This window comes from Columba livia, chromosome 15, assembly GCF_036013475.1.
Source record: "Columba livia isolate bColLiv1 breed racing homer chromosome 15, bColLiv1.pat.W.v2, whole genome shotgun sequence".
Classification (NCBI taxonomy): Eukaryota; Metazoa; Chordata; class Aves; order Columbiformes; family Columbidae; genus Columba; species Columba livia.
Window position 1 is genome coordinate 971,788 of NC_088616.1, and position 12,328 is coordinate 984,115.

General features: G+C 41.2%; 1 long non-coding RNA gene across 2 annotated transcripts in view; it reads right to left on the reverse strand.

The window, feature by feature from the left end:
- Nucleotides 1–7,586, reverse strand: part of LOC110362165 (uncharacterized) — a 130,448-nt gene extending 122,862 nt beyond the window's left edge. The window contains exons 1-3 of one of the 2 annotated variants that reach the window (XR_010466265.1): nt 7,092–7,585; nt 6,015–6,188; nt 4,779–4,885 (exon numbers count right to left, since the gene is read on the reverse strand). This is a non-coding gene — a long non-coding RNA (uncharacterized LOC110362165). Of the gene's footprint in view, nt 1–4,778; nt 4,886–6,014; nt 6,189–7,091 lie in introns of both variants that reach the window. The other variant, XR_010466266.1, reaches the window with a different exon arrangement.
- Between the last annotated feature and the right edge of the window lie 4,742 nt (nt 7,587–12,328).

Consider the following 12,328-nt stretch of genomic DNA (forward strand, 5'->3'; position numbering starts at 1 on the left):
ATAACACAGAAATAATAAAGTCACAAGCAGCCAGGCAGCAGAGGCAGAAAATGGGTAACCAGAGGAGAGGGACTGAACCAGCTTTTAGTAACACAGTGATAAAAAGGAGATAAAATGCAGTAGAAAACACTGATGCAAATAAGTATTTGTAAACACCAGATAAAGAACAGCTGAAGGCAATAACTCAGGCTATAACATGGCTGATAAAGCAGCCCTGCAACATTCTAATCACCTACAGTCCCCGAGCTCCTTTTTTTGTGAGGAGCAAATAACTCATTGTTTTGATAGAGCAGTAAATTTCATGCATAATTCTGAAGTGCTGAAATAAGATGCATCCCTTAGGAAAGCAGACAGTTTCCAAGTAATTGAGAAATGGACATTGAAAACAGAATTACAATGCAGTTTGGATAGAACAACTCCCATATGGAGAGGTTCCTGCAGAGTGGGACGTTCTTATTATTGGACTCCTCTTGCTGCCCAGAAGCAGCATCGCTTCTGCTGTTCACACTGGTAATTTCTGGTCATTCCACCCCGTCGGTACAGGAAGAGGGGATGCAACGCAGCAAAAAGACAATCAGGTACAGCTTATAGGAAAGATGTGCAGGGTTTATAGAAGTCTTCCACAGTCATCTGCAGGTGCACATAAACTTGGGCAGAGGGTTTCCAGACAGTATGTGAGCATCTTATCTTGCTTCCTCCCTAAAAAGCATGCAAGTCTTAAACAGGTTTTACATCTAACCAGTCTCCCACCCATCCACTTTACCAAACAGGCCCCTCAGTACCCACCGAAAGGGCACATTGATCTACCTAATAAGAGCATGGCCAAAGCCCAGAATGAAATGTCACTTCAATATTATTAAAAACTGTCCCTAAGCATTTGTCTTCATTGTGTTTAAGTGATCCTGAAGCATAGAGAAATATGTGGATGGACGTTGGGCCAGTAACAAATTCAATAACAACAGGATACAGATGGATGACATAAATATGTTGGAAACAAATTAGACACAATAAAATAATTGAACATTAGTCTTTGTATAATTAATTTGTTCTAACTGACATTAATTGCACCTTTCCTCTTGGATTTCTGCAAAGCTATTCTCAATCACGTAGTTTCTAATTTGCCTGAAGCTTTGTGAGGAAGCAGCATGTGCAATAACACAGGGCGATGCTTCCCAGAGCTCCTGCTGTTACACTCTAAACGATTCCTCTTTGCACGGGCTCATCCCTCTTTTCTATACATCTGTATTAGAAGCACAGCCTTCACACTTGCTAAAGGCTTTTGTCATCTACAAACTGTATGTAGATGACTACATACTGTACACAATAGATTAAAGCTAGCGTCAGGAAAGAATCAGAATCCATAGCTTTGAGAAGGCATTCTAGTTTTTGCTATGCATAAAAATATCCCTGCATACTCCCAGTAACAGAAAATACAAGAACAAGTCCTTCTCTGAGTATTCGGCTTTCAGATTGTCCCAGATCCTGACAAACAGCACGCAATTAAACCAACAAGATCAGAAGGAGAACAGAGCAGGCATCAGATTTCTAAACCTCTCTGGAGGGTGCCATATCTGCACACACGGCGACAGGACTATTCCCTTTACTTTGGTGATTATGCTGCAAACTGTTTATAACTCTCTCCTAGACTAATAAAAACCGCACTGGAATAGCTTTGCCCATCAAGAGCCTACAAGCTCTTTATGCACAAACTTTCCCTTTCATAAACCAGATTCCTGACTGTTGGAAGGTTTATGTGACAGCAATATTTTTTGGTGTGCATCTGGCAAAAGTGCAAACACTGCAGTTGGCAGAAGATTAAATTTTACCAGCTAGAGCTATGTGATATTTTATTGCAGGTACCTTGGTAAAATTCAGTTTTGGTCACCCCAAAACTCTTTATAAATTGGCAACCATTCTCACCCTTATGAATTCAGCCTTTTGCTTCCTTAGCTGTAATTAATTCTAAGAGAAGTCAAGTAAAACACAATTAGGTGAAACTAAGTAAATTTTAGGGACTCATTAGTCTGTAATTCTATGTGATCAAACATAAGATTTTGGTTCTTGACTGTACCTAGTGAAATGGAAGAAAACCCAACAACCCCTCGGTGTGTGTGTGCAGATTTTAAGTTTTATTAAGTATCAATCACTTATTAGAAGAAGTCCTGAAACGTAGCAGCAAAATTTCCTCATCTTGAATAATTTTGACTGATAGAAAGATCTGGACACGGTGTCTACTGTTGTTCTACAAGGAAGAAAATATTGTTTCATAGTGTGCTGTGTGTGATTAAGTGTTCTTTGTAACCTTGAGTGTTTTTCTGCAAGATTCCTGCCAATTCAGCGTGGCAGCAAGTCTCCTGCAGAAACTGCAAATGGAAATAGAGCTGTAACCTAGGAAGCCGTTCCCCGCTGGTGCTCGCCCGGCTCCAACTGAAGAAAAGTCAGTTATAAGAGAAGCCACAACAATTCTCAAATTCCAAAGCCAAAGACTGGGCAGGTATCAAGTCTTAACAGGCTGAGCCTCACTCTGCATGTTTGAAGGTAAAAGTGTCCCCCTGCACCATGGCACAAACCTGCCCCACTTGCTCATCTCTTTGGAAACTGTGTAATTCAAATATTTTCATTGGATACCCACCATTCAATCTGAGTAACAGTTTTTCCCTGCTCCTAATTAACCACAATTTTCTGGTTCAGTTGAATTTACATTTTCCACAGGCCCTTGAGAAGTGAAAACCTGAATACTGCTGTTGCCACAAACCAGTTTGCCTTAGTTACGGTTTAGTTGTGGCTTGCTTTATGTGTGAAGTGACATTAGGATGAGAGGTACGCAACAATTATTCCTAAAGCCACTGGAGCTGGGTTCTGCCACAATATTCAAATCTTCGGCACTATTTCAAGCATATATACAGGTTTTATTAAATTTACATACCTAGTCAAGCATTTAAAGGCACAACACAAGCTTAAAATCACCAAATATTAAATGTTCAATGATAATTTAATCTTGTATCTGTAAAACATGCCGTTTCTTTTTGATCATCGTGTCTTTAAAGAGACATGGAGCAAAATAAGCCACATGTCACTTGTTTGATTAGCAACCTACATCATTGGATGCATATGTTTTTCATCCCGTTGTAGAATGTGCAGGTTGACAACAACAATGTTGTGTTTCTACTGGTTTCTTACAGACCTAAACCACATGGGCTGATTTCCAAAGACAGTTTCTTAACTGCATTCACATCCTTCTGTACAGCGGTGTTATTAAGAGAGTAACAAAAGCAAAACACTAAAGGTACTTGAAATAGTGGCTTGAAATCCCAGAGAAAGTTGTAAGACTAAGGTTGATAGAGGGACAGAATATCTTTTTCTTCTGCCATAGCTGGGCCGGTGGGGGAAATCCAAAAATCAAGATATGAAGTACTAAATTCCTTTTGAAGGGATAACACAGCGGCATCCGAGACTGCATTCTGCTCTGGTTTCACGTGAGTGTCTGGTGGGGTTTCTCCTCACTATAGAGTGCAGGTCTCCCTCACTCTTACAACGCAAAAGTTAATTTTCAGATCTTTTACCCCTTCAGTTACTTGCAAAGCTTACAACTGTGAAAAAGATTTCCCCTAGTATTAGGCCAGCAACACTAAAATTTTAATTGCCTATAAAAAACATTAACCTAACAAATAAACTTCTGGCATTCATTTCCATCTCCTGTGCAAATTTTGTCATAAGGATGGTGCTGAAAAGAAGAAACTATGATTGCTGAGTTGCTAAAAAACGCTTTAATGTTTTCAGGAGGCATAGGCCTGAGTCACTTAAGCATTTAATTCCTATTGATCTTCATGGAACTCAGGTACCTCTATTCCTTCGTGCCTCTGAGACTTGCATTCTTAAGGCCTTTCAATCATAGTGAAAAAATGTACCCTATCACTTGCTAAATAGGTTCACTCTGGGTCATATTTATGTCAGCTTTCATATGGGCAACGCTAGCAAAGAGAACAGCAATCATTTTCATGTAGCTTGGGGCTCGAAACAAGCTCTCACTTATACAAGAGTAAATTCAGGGTAATTCCATTTACTTCATTTGATTGGATCTGGCCTCTTTCCTCTGACACTGCCTGTGGTAAAAAAACCCAAACAACTGTACTGTAACATTTTTTCCCCTCCAAAATAAGATTGCATTTTAAGGGGAATGCTTACTAAGAGGAATGTCAAGGTTTTGCACCGCTTACAGAGACTGCTAGCCTCATTATATGGATATTTGAGCACCAGCAACCAAAATTATTTTTTGTAAAATGAGAGCGAGATAGTCATGCACAGATGTAACACTTGCCATAAAATACCTTCCCCTTACGCAATTACTTTCCCCTCCCCACCTCCCCAAAAAGAAAATGAAAGTCTAAACACACAAGATGCCTGTAGTTATGTCACCCCATAAACTATATTGGCAAGGGCAGAAAGATCTGTGCTAAGCATTAGTACTCCAGCAGTTAAGAGAAAAGGATAAGTCAGATACCTAAACACCTTTTCTGGCAGAGTAAATGGCTTTTACTTCTCTGTTTGTTCTGCTGGGGCTCCTTCCAGCAGCATCCTGCCAGGCAGGAGCAGGTGTGCAGCTGCTCCCGCGCCAGGCACCGCGTGCCTGGAAAGGGGAGCCAATTTTAAGCACTTGCACACCACCTTCAATCATCCCCTTAGCAGAGTCTTAAGTTCGGCATATCTTTGCATCGCTACTCCTGAACATTTTGGTTTTGCTAATTAAATATACAAATATCCCATAATAACTTACTTACAGTTCCCTGTGATAATTATTCTTTCCACTGAAAATTATGGCAACTGGAATCCTCTGCACCGCAGCACATACTGTGTACGCCAAGAAAGAAATCAAAATGTGTCATCACTGTTGATAGAAGGATAAATATAGTTGAAGTCAGATTAATATTTCCAAGATTACTCATTTCTACTTCAAAAGAGAAGCAAAGATCATGTGCAAAATGACAGCTACCCATCTGGGACTAGAAAAGTCACCATATGGATGTCTTTTTGCTAATTATAGATAAAATTTTGAACTAAGGGATTTAAAAGTAGGGATCTGACAGTTCAAAAATACACTTCCTCTCCTCCCTCATTTAGGCAGTGCTTTGGTGCTGGCTAATCAATTAAGAAGAGCATTGGACCACATAGATTTGTTTCACCTTTAAGGGAACAGTTTTCTCCCACTTCATGTAATGCGCAGTCATATTTGCAGCTCAGTTAAAGGACATTTATTACAATTCCTTCTTTCTCAGATCAGACGAACCTCTCTAATCTTTCAGCCCAATGGCTCACATATCAGAGGCCATGAGACTGCCTCACACATTGCTGCTTCACCTACAATATTTCTACTTGAACTACATCATATACACCTGAAAAGCATCCCAAGTGACTCAAAAGACATTTCAATAACAATTATCACCCAAGGTAAATTCTTCCAAGAGCAATTAATCTACATAAATTATTAAGTATGTATTCCTAACATTGTGCAAGTTAGTTCCTCTTACACTACAAGATTTTTTTGTTGTATTTTGTCTGCTGAATTGACTGATTGTGTCAAATTGCTGAATTGGTTGCATGTATTTGTAAACCAATCACATTGTTCTCCAGCCTTTGCTTTGATGAGCTAACAGAGCGGGCTCCTTGACCTTGGGAGATGCATCCTATACTTTGAAGTAGGGCAAAAAGAGCTCCTCTAAACCCTGAAGCTTTTCACCTCCTAGTACTTTACCCATAGGAACCCAGTCTGAGTTCTGGTTAACACACAAGTCAACACACCACAGGCATTTTTTCATGCTTTTCTTCTCCCGTTCTAGTAAAGACTTGCGTTCTGTTCATGCTTAAACAAGCACCTATCACTGTTATGCACAGCATTAGTCCCTGTACCTGCCCCAGACACACCTGAGTATCTACCCCTGGAGATCACCAAGTCACCTTTGAGATCCACACTTCAGTGAGACTGAGGATGAAAAGACAGGTAGAAATGGTAATTGTACCTGACATATTTAGTTTCCTATTTGAAAGGTCGCAATTTCCCCTTGCAGAGCACCCAGGTGTCTCGGAGCTGTTGTTTCCAGGGAAGCAGGTGCCTGCAGGACTGGGGAAGGTGCTTTGAGCAGCTGCTGAGCAGGGACCTGCATTCCAGCTTCTGCCACTCCCTGCCCTGACAGCTCAAGAGGAAAAACAATGCAAAGAAATAATTGCATTGTAACTTCACATTGCAATGTAAATAAATAATTCCTTTACTTACATAACTTTTAATACAGGTGGCACAATGACTGTCTGTTGAATAACATAATTCTCAATTTGAGCATTAAATAGGTAATCCCTTATCCCAAATACGATTCTTATCCCACCAAGGAGCTGATACAACACAGCATTTTTTCCTCCAACTGCAACACTACATCATTTAACTACAAAAGTTAGCTCTGTCCTCATCACTGGAGCCTTGTTTCCAACCACATTGTTACGAACAACTTAGTAATTCATACTGGATCCACGCCATGAAATCTGGAAGCTTAACCACGCATAAAAGCCTTTTGCCCACTGCAGTCGCACTCCCAAATGCAGCATGTCCATCCCCACACAGACCACAACCTGCAAAACCATCTCGTGCCACTTCACTCCCTATTAAGTTTTCCTCGTCTTACTGTGGAGTTTTCTATCCTTGCTTTCAAGAAGTAAAACTACAGCACACAAATTATTTAGTCCTTCAGATAAACCAAAGAGCCTATACTTTCCTAGAGAAAGTGCAGGAAGCTTGTCTGAACAGCCTTCCAAAGGATCATCTAAAATTCAGCTTTAAACTTAATCTAACATCCATCCTATGGACAAGAGCTCTCTTCAGCAAAACAAACATATGACGATGTACTAAAATTCTAGGCTTATGTTCTGAGCTATTTGTTTTTAAACACAAAACTAACATGCACCTGCCCTACTTGCACTCCTCACAACACCTCAGCAGCCATCTTAGCACACCAGCCCCACCACATTCACACTCCCGCTGGTATCCCGAGGGCTTTTCCCCTCTCCTCATGCCCTAAAAAACCACCAAGCCATCCTTCTGTACTTACCCTACTCTCAGCTGTGGCTCTCTACAACACCCCAGCTCTTTTTTGTCCTTCGAAAACCACTCACAGACAAAGCAGTTTCACGCAGCACTCACTGTGCATGGTACAGCTATGGTGGCCCAGCAGTCCATGGAGCCCTCCACAGCTCACAGGGGGGTTGGCAGCAGGCACAAACTCTTTCTTTTAAAACTTTTCCACGGCTCCAGGGACAGGCTCCAACTTCTCCTGCCCAACACCTCAGCACAGGTGCCACCCGGAGCCCTCCCAGCACCAGCTGCTCCCTCCCCTCACACCTGCTCCTCATCCCTCACAGTGCTCCTCATCCCTCACAGTGCTCCTCATCCCTCACACCTGCTCCTCATCCCTCACACCTGTTCCTCATCCCTCACACCTGCAGCTCCTCATCCCTCACAGCTGCAGTTCCTCATCCCTCACACCTGTTCCTCATCCCTCACACCTGTTCCTCATCCCTCACACCTGCAGCTCCTCATCCCTCACACCTGTTCCTCATCCCTCACATCTGCAGCTCCTCATCCCTCACACCCACAGCTCCTCATCCCTCACACCTGCAGCTCCTCCAGTTTGCTTTTGAAAGCTCCAATTAAATTATGTTGTGTTGATTTAGGATTTGTGGCACTGCGCTTTTAAACACAGCTCTGAATTGGGTCTGGAAACCTCAGTGAGAGGCACAGGGAGTCATGGGCCTCACAACAAGATTCTTAACTATAAGTACGATGATCAAAGAGCTGCCTAAAGGCAGCATGAACAAAGATGTTCAGGATAAGCTCCTGAAAAACTTACCTTTCATGAGAGTCAACAGTTTATGTGCTACTGAAAGGCAGCATCTTGAAGTGTGCAAGGCCAAACTTGAAAGAACTTAAAGGTTTGGTTTTGCTTTAAAAGATCTGTGGCTGCCATCTCTGCCTTGTTGCATTCAGCAGAGTGCTAATGCAGAATAAGGGAGTCAAAGACAAGTCTTGTCACTTATCTGAAGAAGTAGCAGTAAGAACTCACTTTTCTCACCTTTCTGATGAGCAAACTTTTCATGAGTCGTCTGGGCCGTTCTTTACCCCTTCCATCAAAGCCATGCGGCTCTGTGCACGGTCCCGTCAGACTGAGGGGGCTGGAAAAGGAGCAGAAGGGTGCCCCGGCGATGCAGAGCGCGCCCCCAGGGCAGCGCCGGCAGGAACTACCGCCGAAAGAGCATGAACTTCTGTATCCCCCTGTCTGGGTTTTTGCTCTACTGGGCTGCATTTTTAAACCACAGGACTGGACAGTGGATCATGCTTTAAAGCAATTACCTTCAAAACATGGAAACATTTTAGTAAAATGTTTTATGTCAACTGATAGGTGTTGCAAACCGAATTGAGGGATGTTAACATCCTATTTACATGTTTCCCTGAGATGTCAATGTGTTACAACAGGTTAGTTCTTTGCTGCTTTTCACCAGATTTAGTTTGCTTAGGATGGCTTTTTTTTTTTGCATTCAGCTGGAGAACCATTAAGACTAAGTGAGAAATTTCACATGGATTTTCTGCTAAAAAGAATACCTCTCCTAATTCGCTGATGCTGTCCTTTGTCTTAACATGAAACTCGGGAAAGAAGGAGGAAACCCTTAGAAGAACAAACAAAAATCCTATCCTGTCTGCTGATATTGGCATTGATGGAGTTAAGGGACTGGCACAATCAAGTTGTTTATCTGCTGAAAATATGAAGCACAATGTGAATCATTACAATATATTTGAAAATGAACAACAGCATATGCTTATGCTTCCTTAAAATTAGCTTCAGGCCACTCGTTCGTATCCCATGATACTACCAAGCAAAAGAAGAAAGTTTCTATATTGTAATTTTTCTTTGGCAGTGAGTCCAAAAGTGCACAGATATGCAATGAGAACTGCTTGAGAGAAAACACATTCGAGGTTCTGTTCTACCAGAGCTACTAGTAACACAGTCACTTAAACACACTAACTAGAAAGTCTGGTGTTTTAAATGTAGAACATTTAAATGTAGAACAAATGATGTGAATTTAGGTCTTTTTTGATACAATACTAACTTTCTAAATATATGCAGATATATTCAGGAGAACAGGATGCGAGGTACCAATCTGTCCATCCATCAAGAGGGGTTGGCAAAAAGGTTCTCCAGAACAAACAGTGGGGCGTACGTGGTGGGGGCTGTTTGTGTGTGTTACCAGTGTACAAAACTTAAATGACAGACAAATCGTGCATTCTGATGTACTGACCCAAATTAGAGCAATTAACAGACACATACCCTATTCAGCATGTTTTTATACTACAGAGTTAATGCTATTATACATAGCTACAGCTGAGGCAAAACATGTTTGCAAGCAAATACAAAATGAAATAATGAAATCCTGGAGAGAATATTAGAATATCAGCCCAGATGAAAATCAATATACTTCATCTTAGTAAAACCACTCATAAATTCATGGCATGATTCTTTGCCTTTGCTCAGACTAACAAATATCAAAGTAGTTAGTATCTGTAACTTGTACAACAAATAGATTTTCTTTCATAAAACTTTAACTGGTAAGGGTGCCCTACATTCAACCCACCACTCACACCCACAGTGAATATAGAGTCACAGAGTCATAGACTCTCGTGAACTGGAAGCGACCCACAAGGACCATTGAGTCCAACTCCTGTCCCTGCACAGAACAGCCCCAAAACTATACATTATATCCTTATTTTATATAGGCATATATATATATATCTTAAAAGGAACTTATTTCTTAGATTATACCTTGTGCCATACATCATGGCTACTAAGTACCACTTCTAACCTGTATTACAATAATTCTTTTGCTAACAGGTTATTCTGATGATTTTTTTTTAACTTCAGTATTATGTACTATAAAGAAAAGGGAAGAGCCCTGCCTGCAGGGAAGAAGTATTTGTTTCTCTGCTCACTATAAATAGATTTTGATAATTTTACAAGATCAAAGGTTTTCTCTTTTGCTTTGTAGGACATTTCTTCTCTAGGCAATATTCTCAAGTTTTATGTTTATTCTAACTACAAGAATCCTTATGTGACATCATGCATGTCCAATGTGCTTTGCAGACCTGTAAAGTCACAAAATGGAAAACAATGCACCTGTCTAACAGACTGGCTGAACAACAGGAATTACCTTCAGGCATTCTGACTGCTTGCACAGCAAAGGAGAAACAAAAAGTCGGAGCGAGCTGGCAGCCCAGCAGCCCCACATGCCAGGGCTGGCGCGCAGCGGGACCGGGTGGCCGCACGCCCGTCCCTTGCGTGGAGCCAACGCCAGCAGAGCCACTGATGAGGTGATAAAGGTTCCAACGTGGCGCTACCTTGAAAACGTGCTAACTCCAGCCACCACGGGAAATATCAGATGTCAGCAAGCATAAGGTACTTGCAGGAGGGCTGGCAAACAAAGGCCTCTCATTAATCTCTTGCAGATGAATGATGCCGTTGCTACAATCTCACACAGGTGTCGAAGGAACCAACTTGTCTTTATTATGCAGAGTAAAGAAGCCGCACTGAAATCAGAGAAGCTGCCACTGGAGCTGCACTCTCTCTGTTCTCAGTGGAACGTGTCTTGATCTCCTCTAGCGGAGCTGGAGGGGAGGCGGAAGCTTCACTGGGGGAACCTATTTCTCCTCTGCAGTAACCGAGAATTTTATAGCTCAAGCAAGAATTCAGCCCAGCGTCTAAAAAAACTATAAATGCTAGTCTCAGTAAGTACTGATTAAGCTTTTAAGAACTATGAGAACTTTAATTGTGTATTTGTGTGTTTGTGCAAATGTATTATTATGACAATTAACAACAGTTTCTAGCTTCAAGCCATGGCTGTGTATGGCAGCTTCTCTGGTAACTAGACTCCAGTGAAACAGTCCACACACTGTCCATTGAACAGAAGGACGATACTGCCCAGGCTTAGGCAGGAGATCAGAACCTCTTCCTCCTCTTGTATCCATGAAACAACTTTTGAGTATACAATGTGTATTCATTTATGATTTTTGCTTTCACCTGAACCTCACAACACTGTGTACATCACTCATAACAGGTGACCACAGCAACAATGACATTACAATGGGACAGATTTTGAACAACTTACTTTTGCTGCTTAGTATTGTACCAGGGAACTAAGAAATATTGGCCTCAAGGGTGCCAGAAGTCGACACCTTCAGTTTTCTTTGTTTTTATTTCCTGTCATTGCTACTATTTTACATAAATGGAAATGCAACTGCATCAGCAAATCAATATTATGAAATCTAGAAGAAATAATCATACTTAGATATTTAATAATATTTTAAATTTAAATAATTGAGGCTTTCAAAATTGTATTTTTGAAATGCATACGAAAATCCAGCTAGGGTGGTATGAAATATAATCAAGGTAATAAAAATAAATACTATAGTTTGGTCTGCTGTACTGCCCAGCATCTACACATTGAACAGAACACTATGAGGTGCTACACATGGACATTGAAGAAGCTCAGATCATTTGATTGCTGCCATTTTCTGGCTAATTCTTGGAACTGATGTGTGCTCATGTAACAGAAAGTTATCATGATGCAGAATGTTGTTCAGCAGCAGCTCCAGACTGACAAACAAGTGTTACCCCGAGCTGGCACTATTGTGCTACAAGCTGGTGACACAGTCTGACCTAGAAAACAAGTGACGTTTGACCTGGCATCTATGTCACTGGTGTGGATGGACTCTGCCACTCAGAGCTGGCAGCCTGTGCCCTTTTTTTATGCATATAGCCTGAGAATGGATTTCTACAAGAAGCTCAATGAAAGTCCAGTGTAGTTTTGCAGATCAATGGAGCCAAAGCCAGAGTTCAGAAGACACCCACTTTTGACCACTCATGTAAAATGCGCTTCCAAACCCTTGGTTTCACGAACAGCAGTGGAAAGTTAAGGCTGCCATTCAATTAGCTATGCCTTGTAGAATAGTCCATATAAAATTATCCATTGTTTTGACACCCATGCAGAGTTTCATGTCAGTGGGTTAAACCACAATTCCATTTTTGTATAACCATTATTCCTCACTGGTATGTGATGTTGCCATGATGGTCTCAGAAAGAGAAGTCAAGGGCTGCTCCTAAAAATCTGAAGCAAAGTGACTGTGCTTTAATCCAGGGTGTTTCAAGCTTCCCATGAAAATTTAATAATTTTTGATGTTTCAAAGAAATATCTGAGTTAACAAGTGCTTGTGCCATTACTCACATGTATTCGAGTGTGTGAC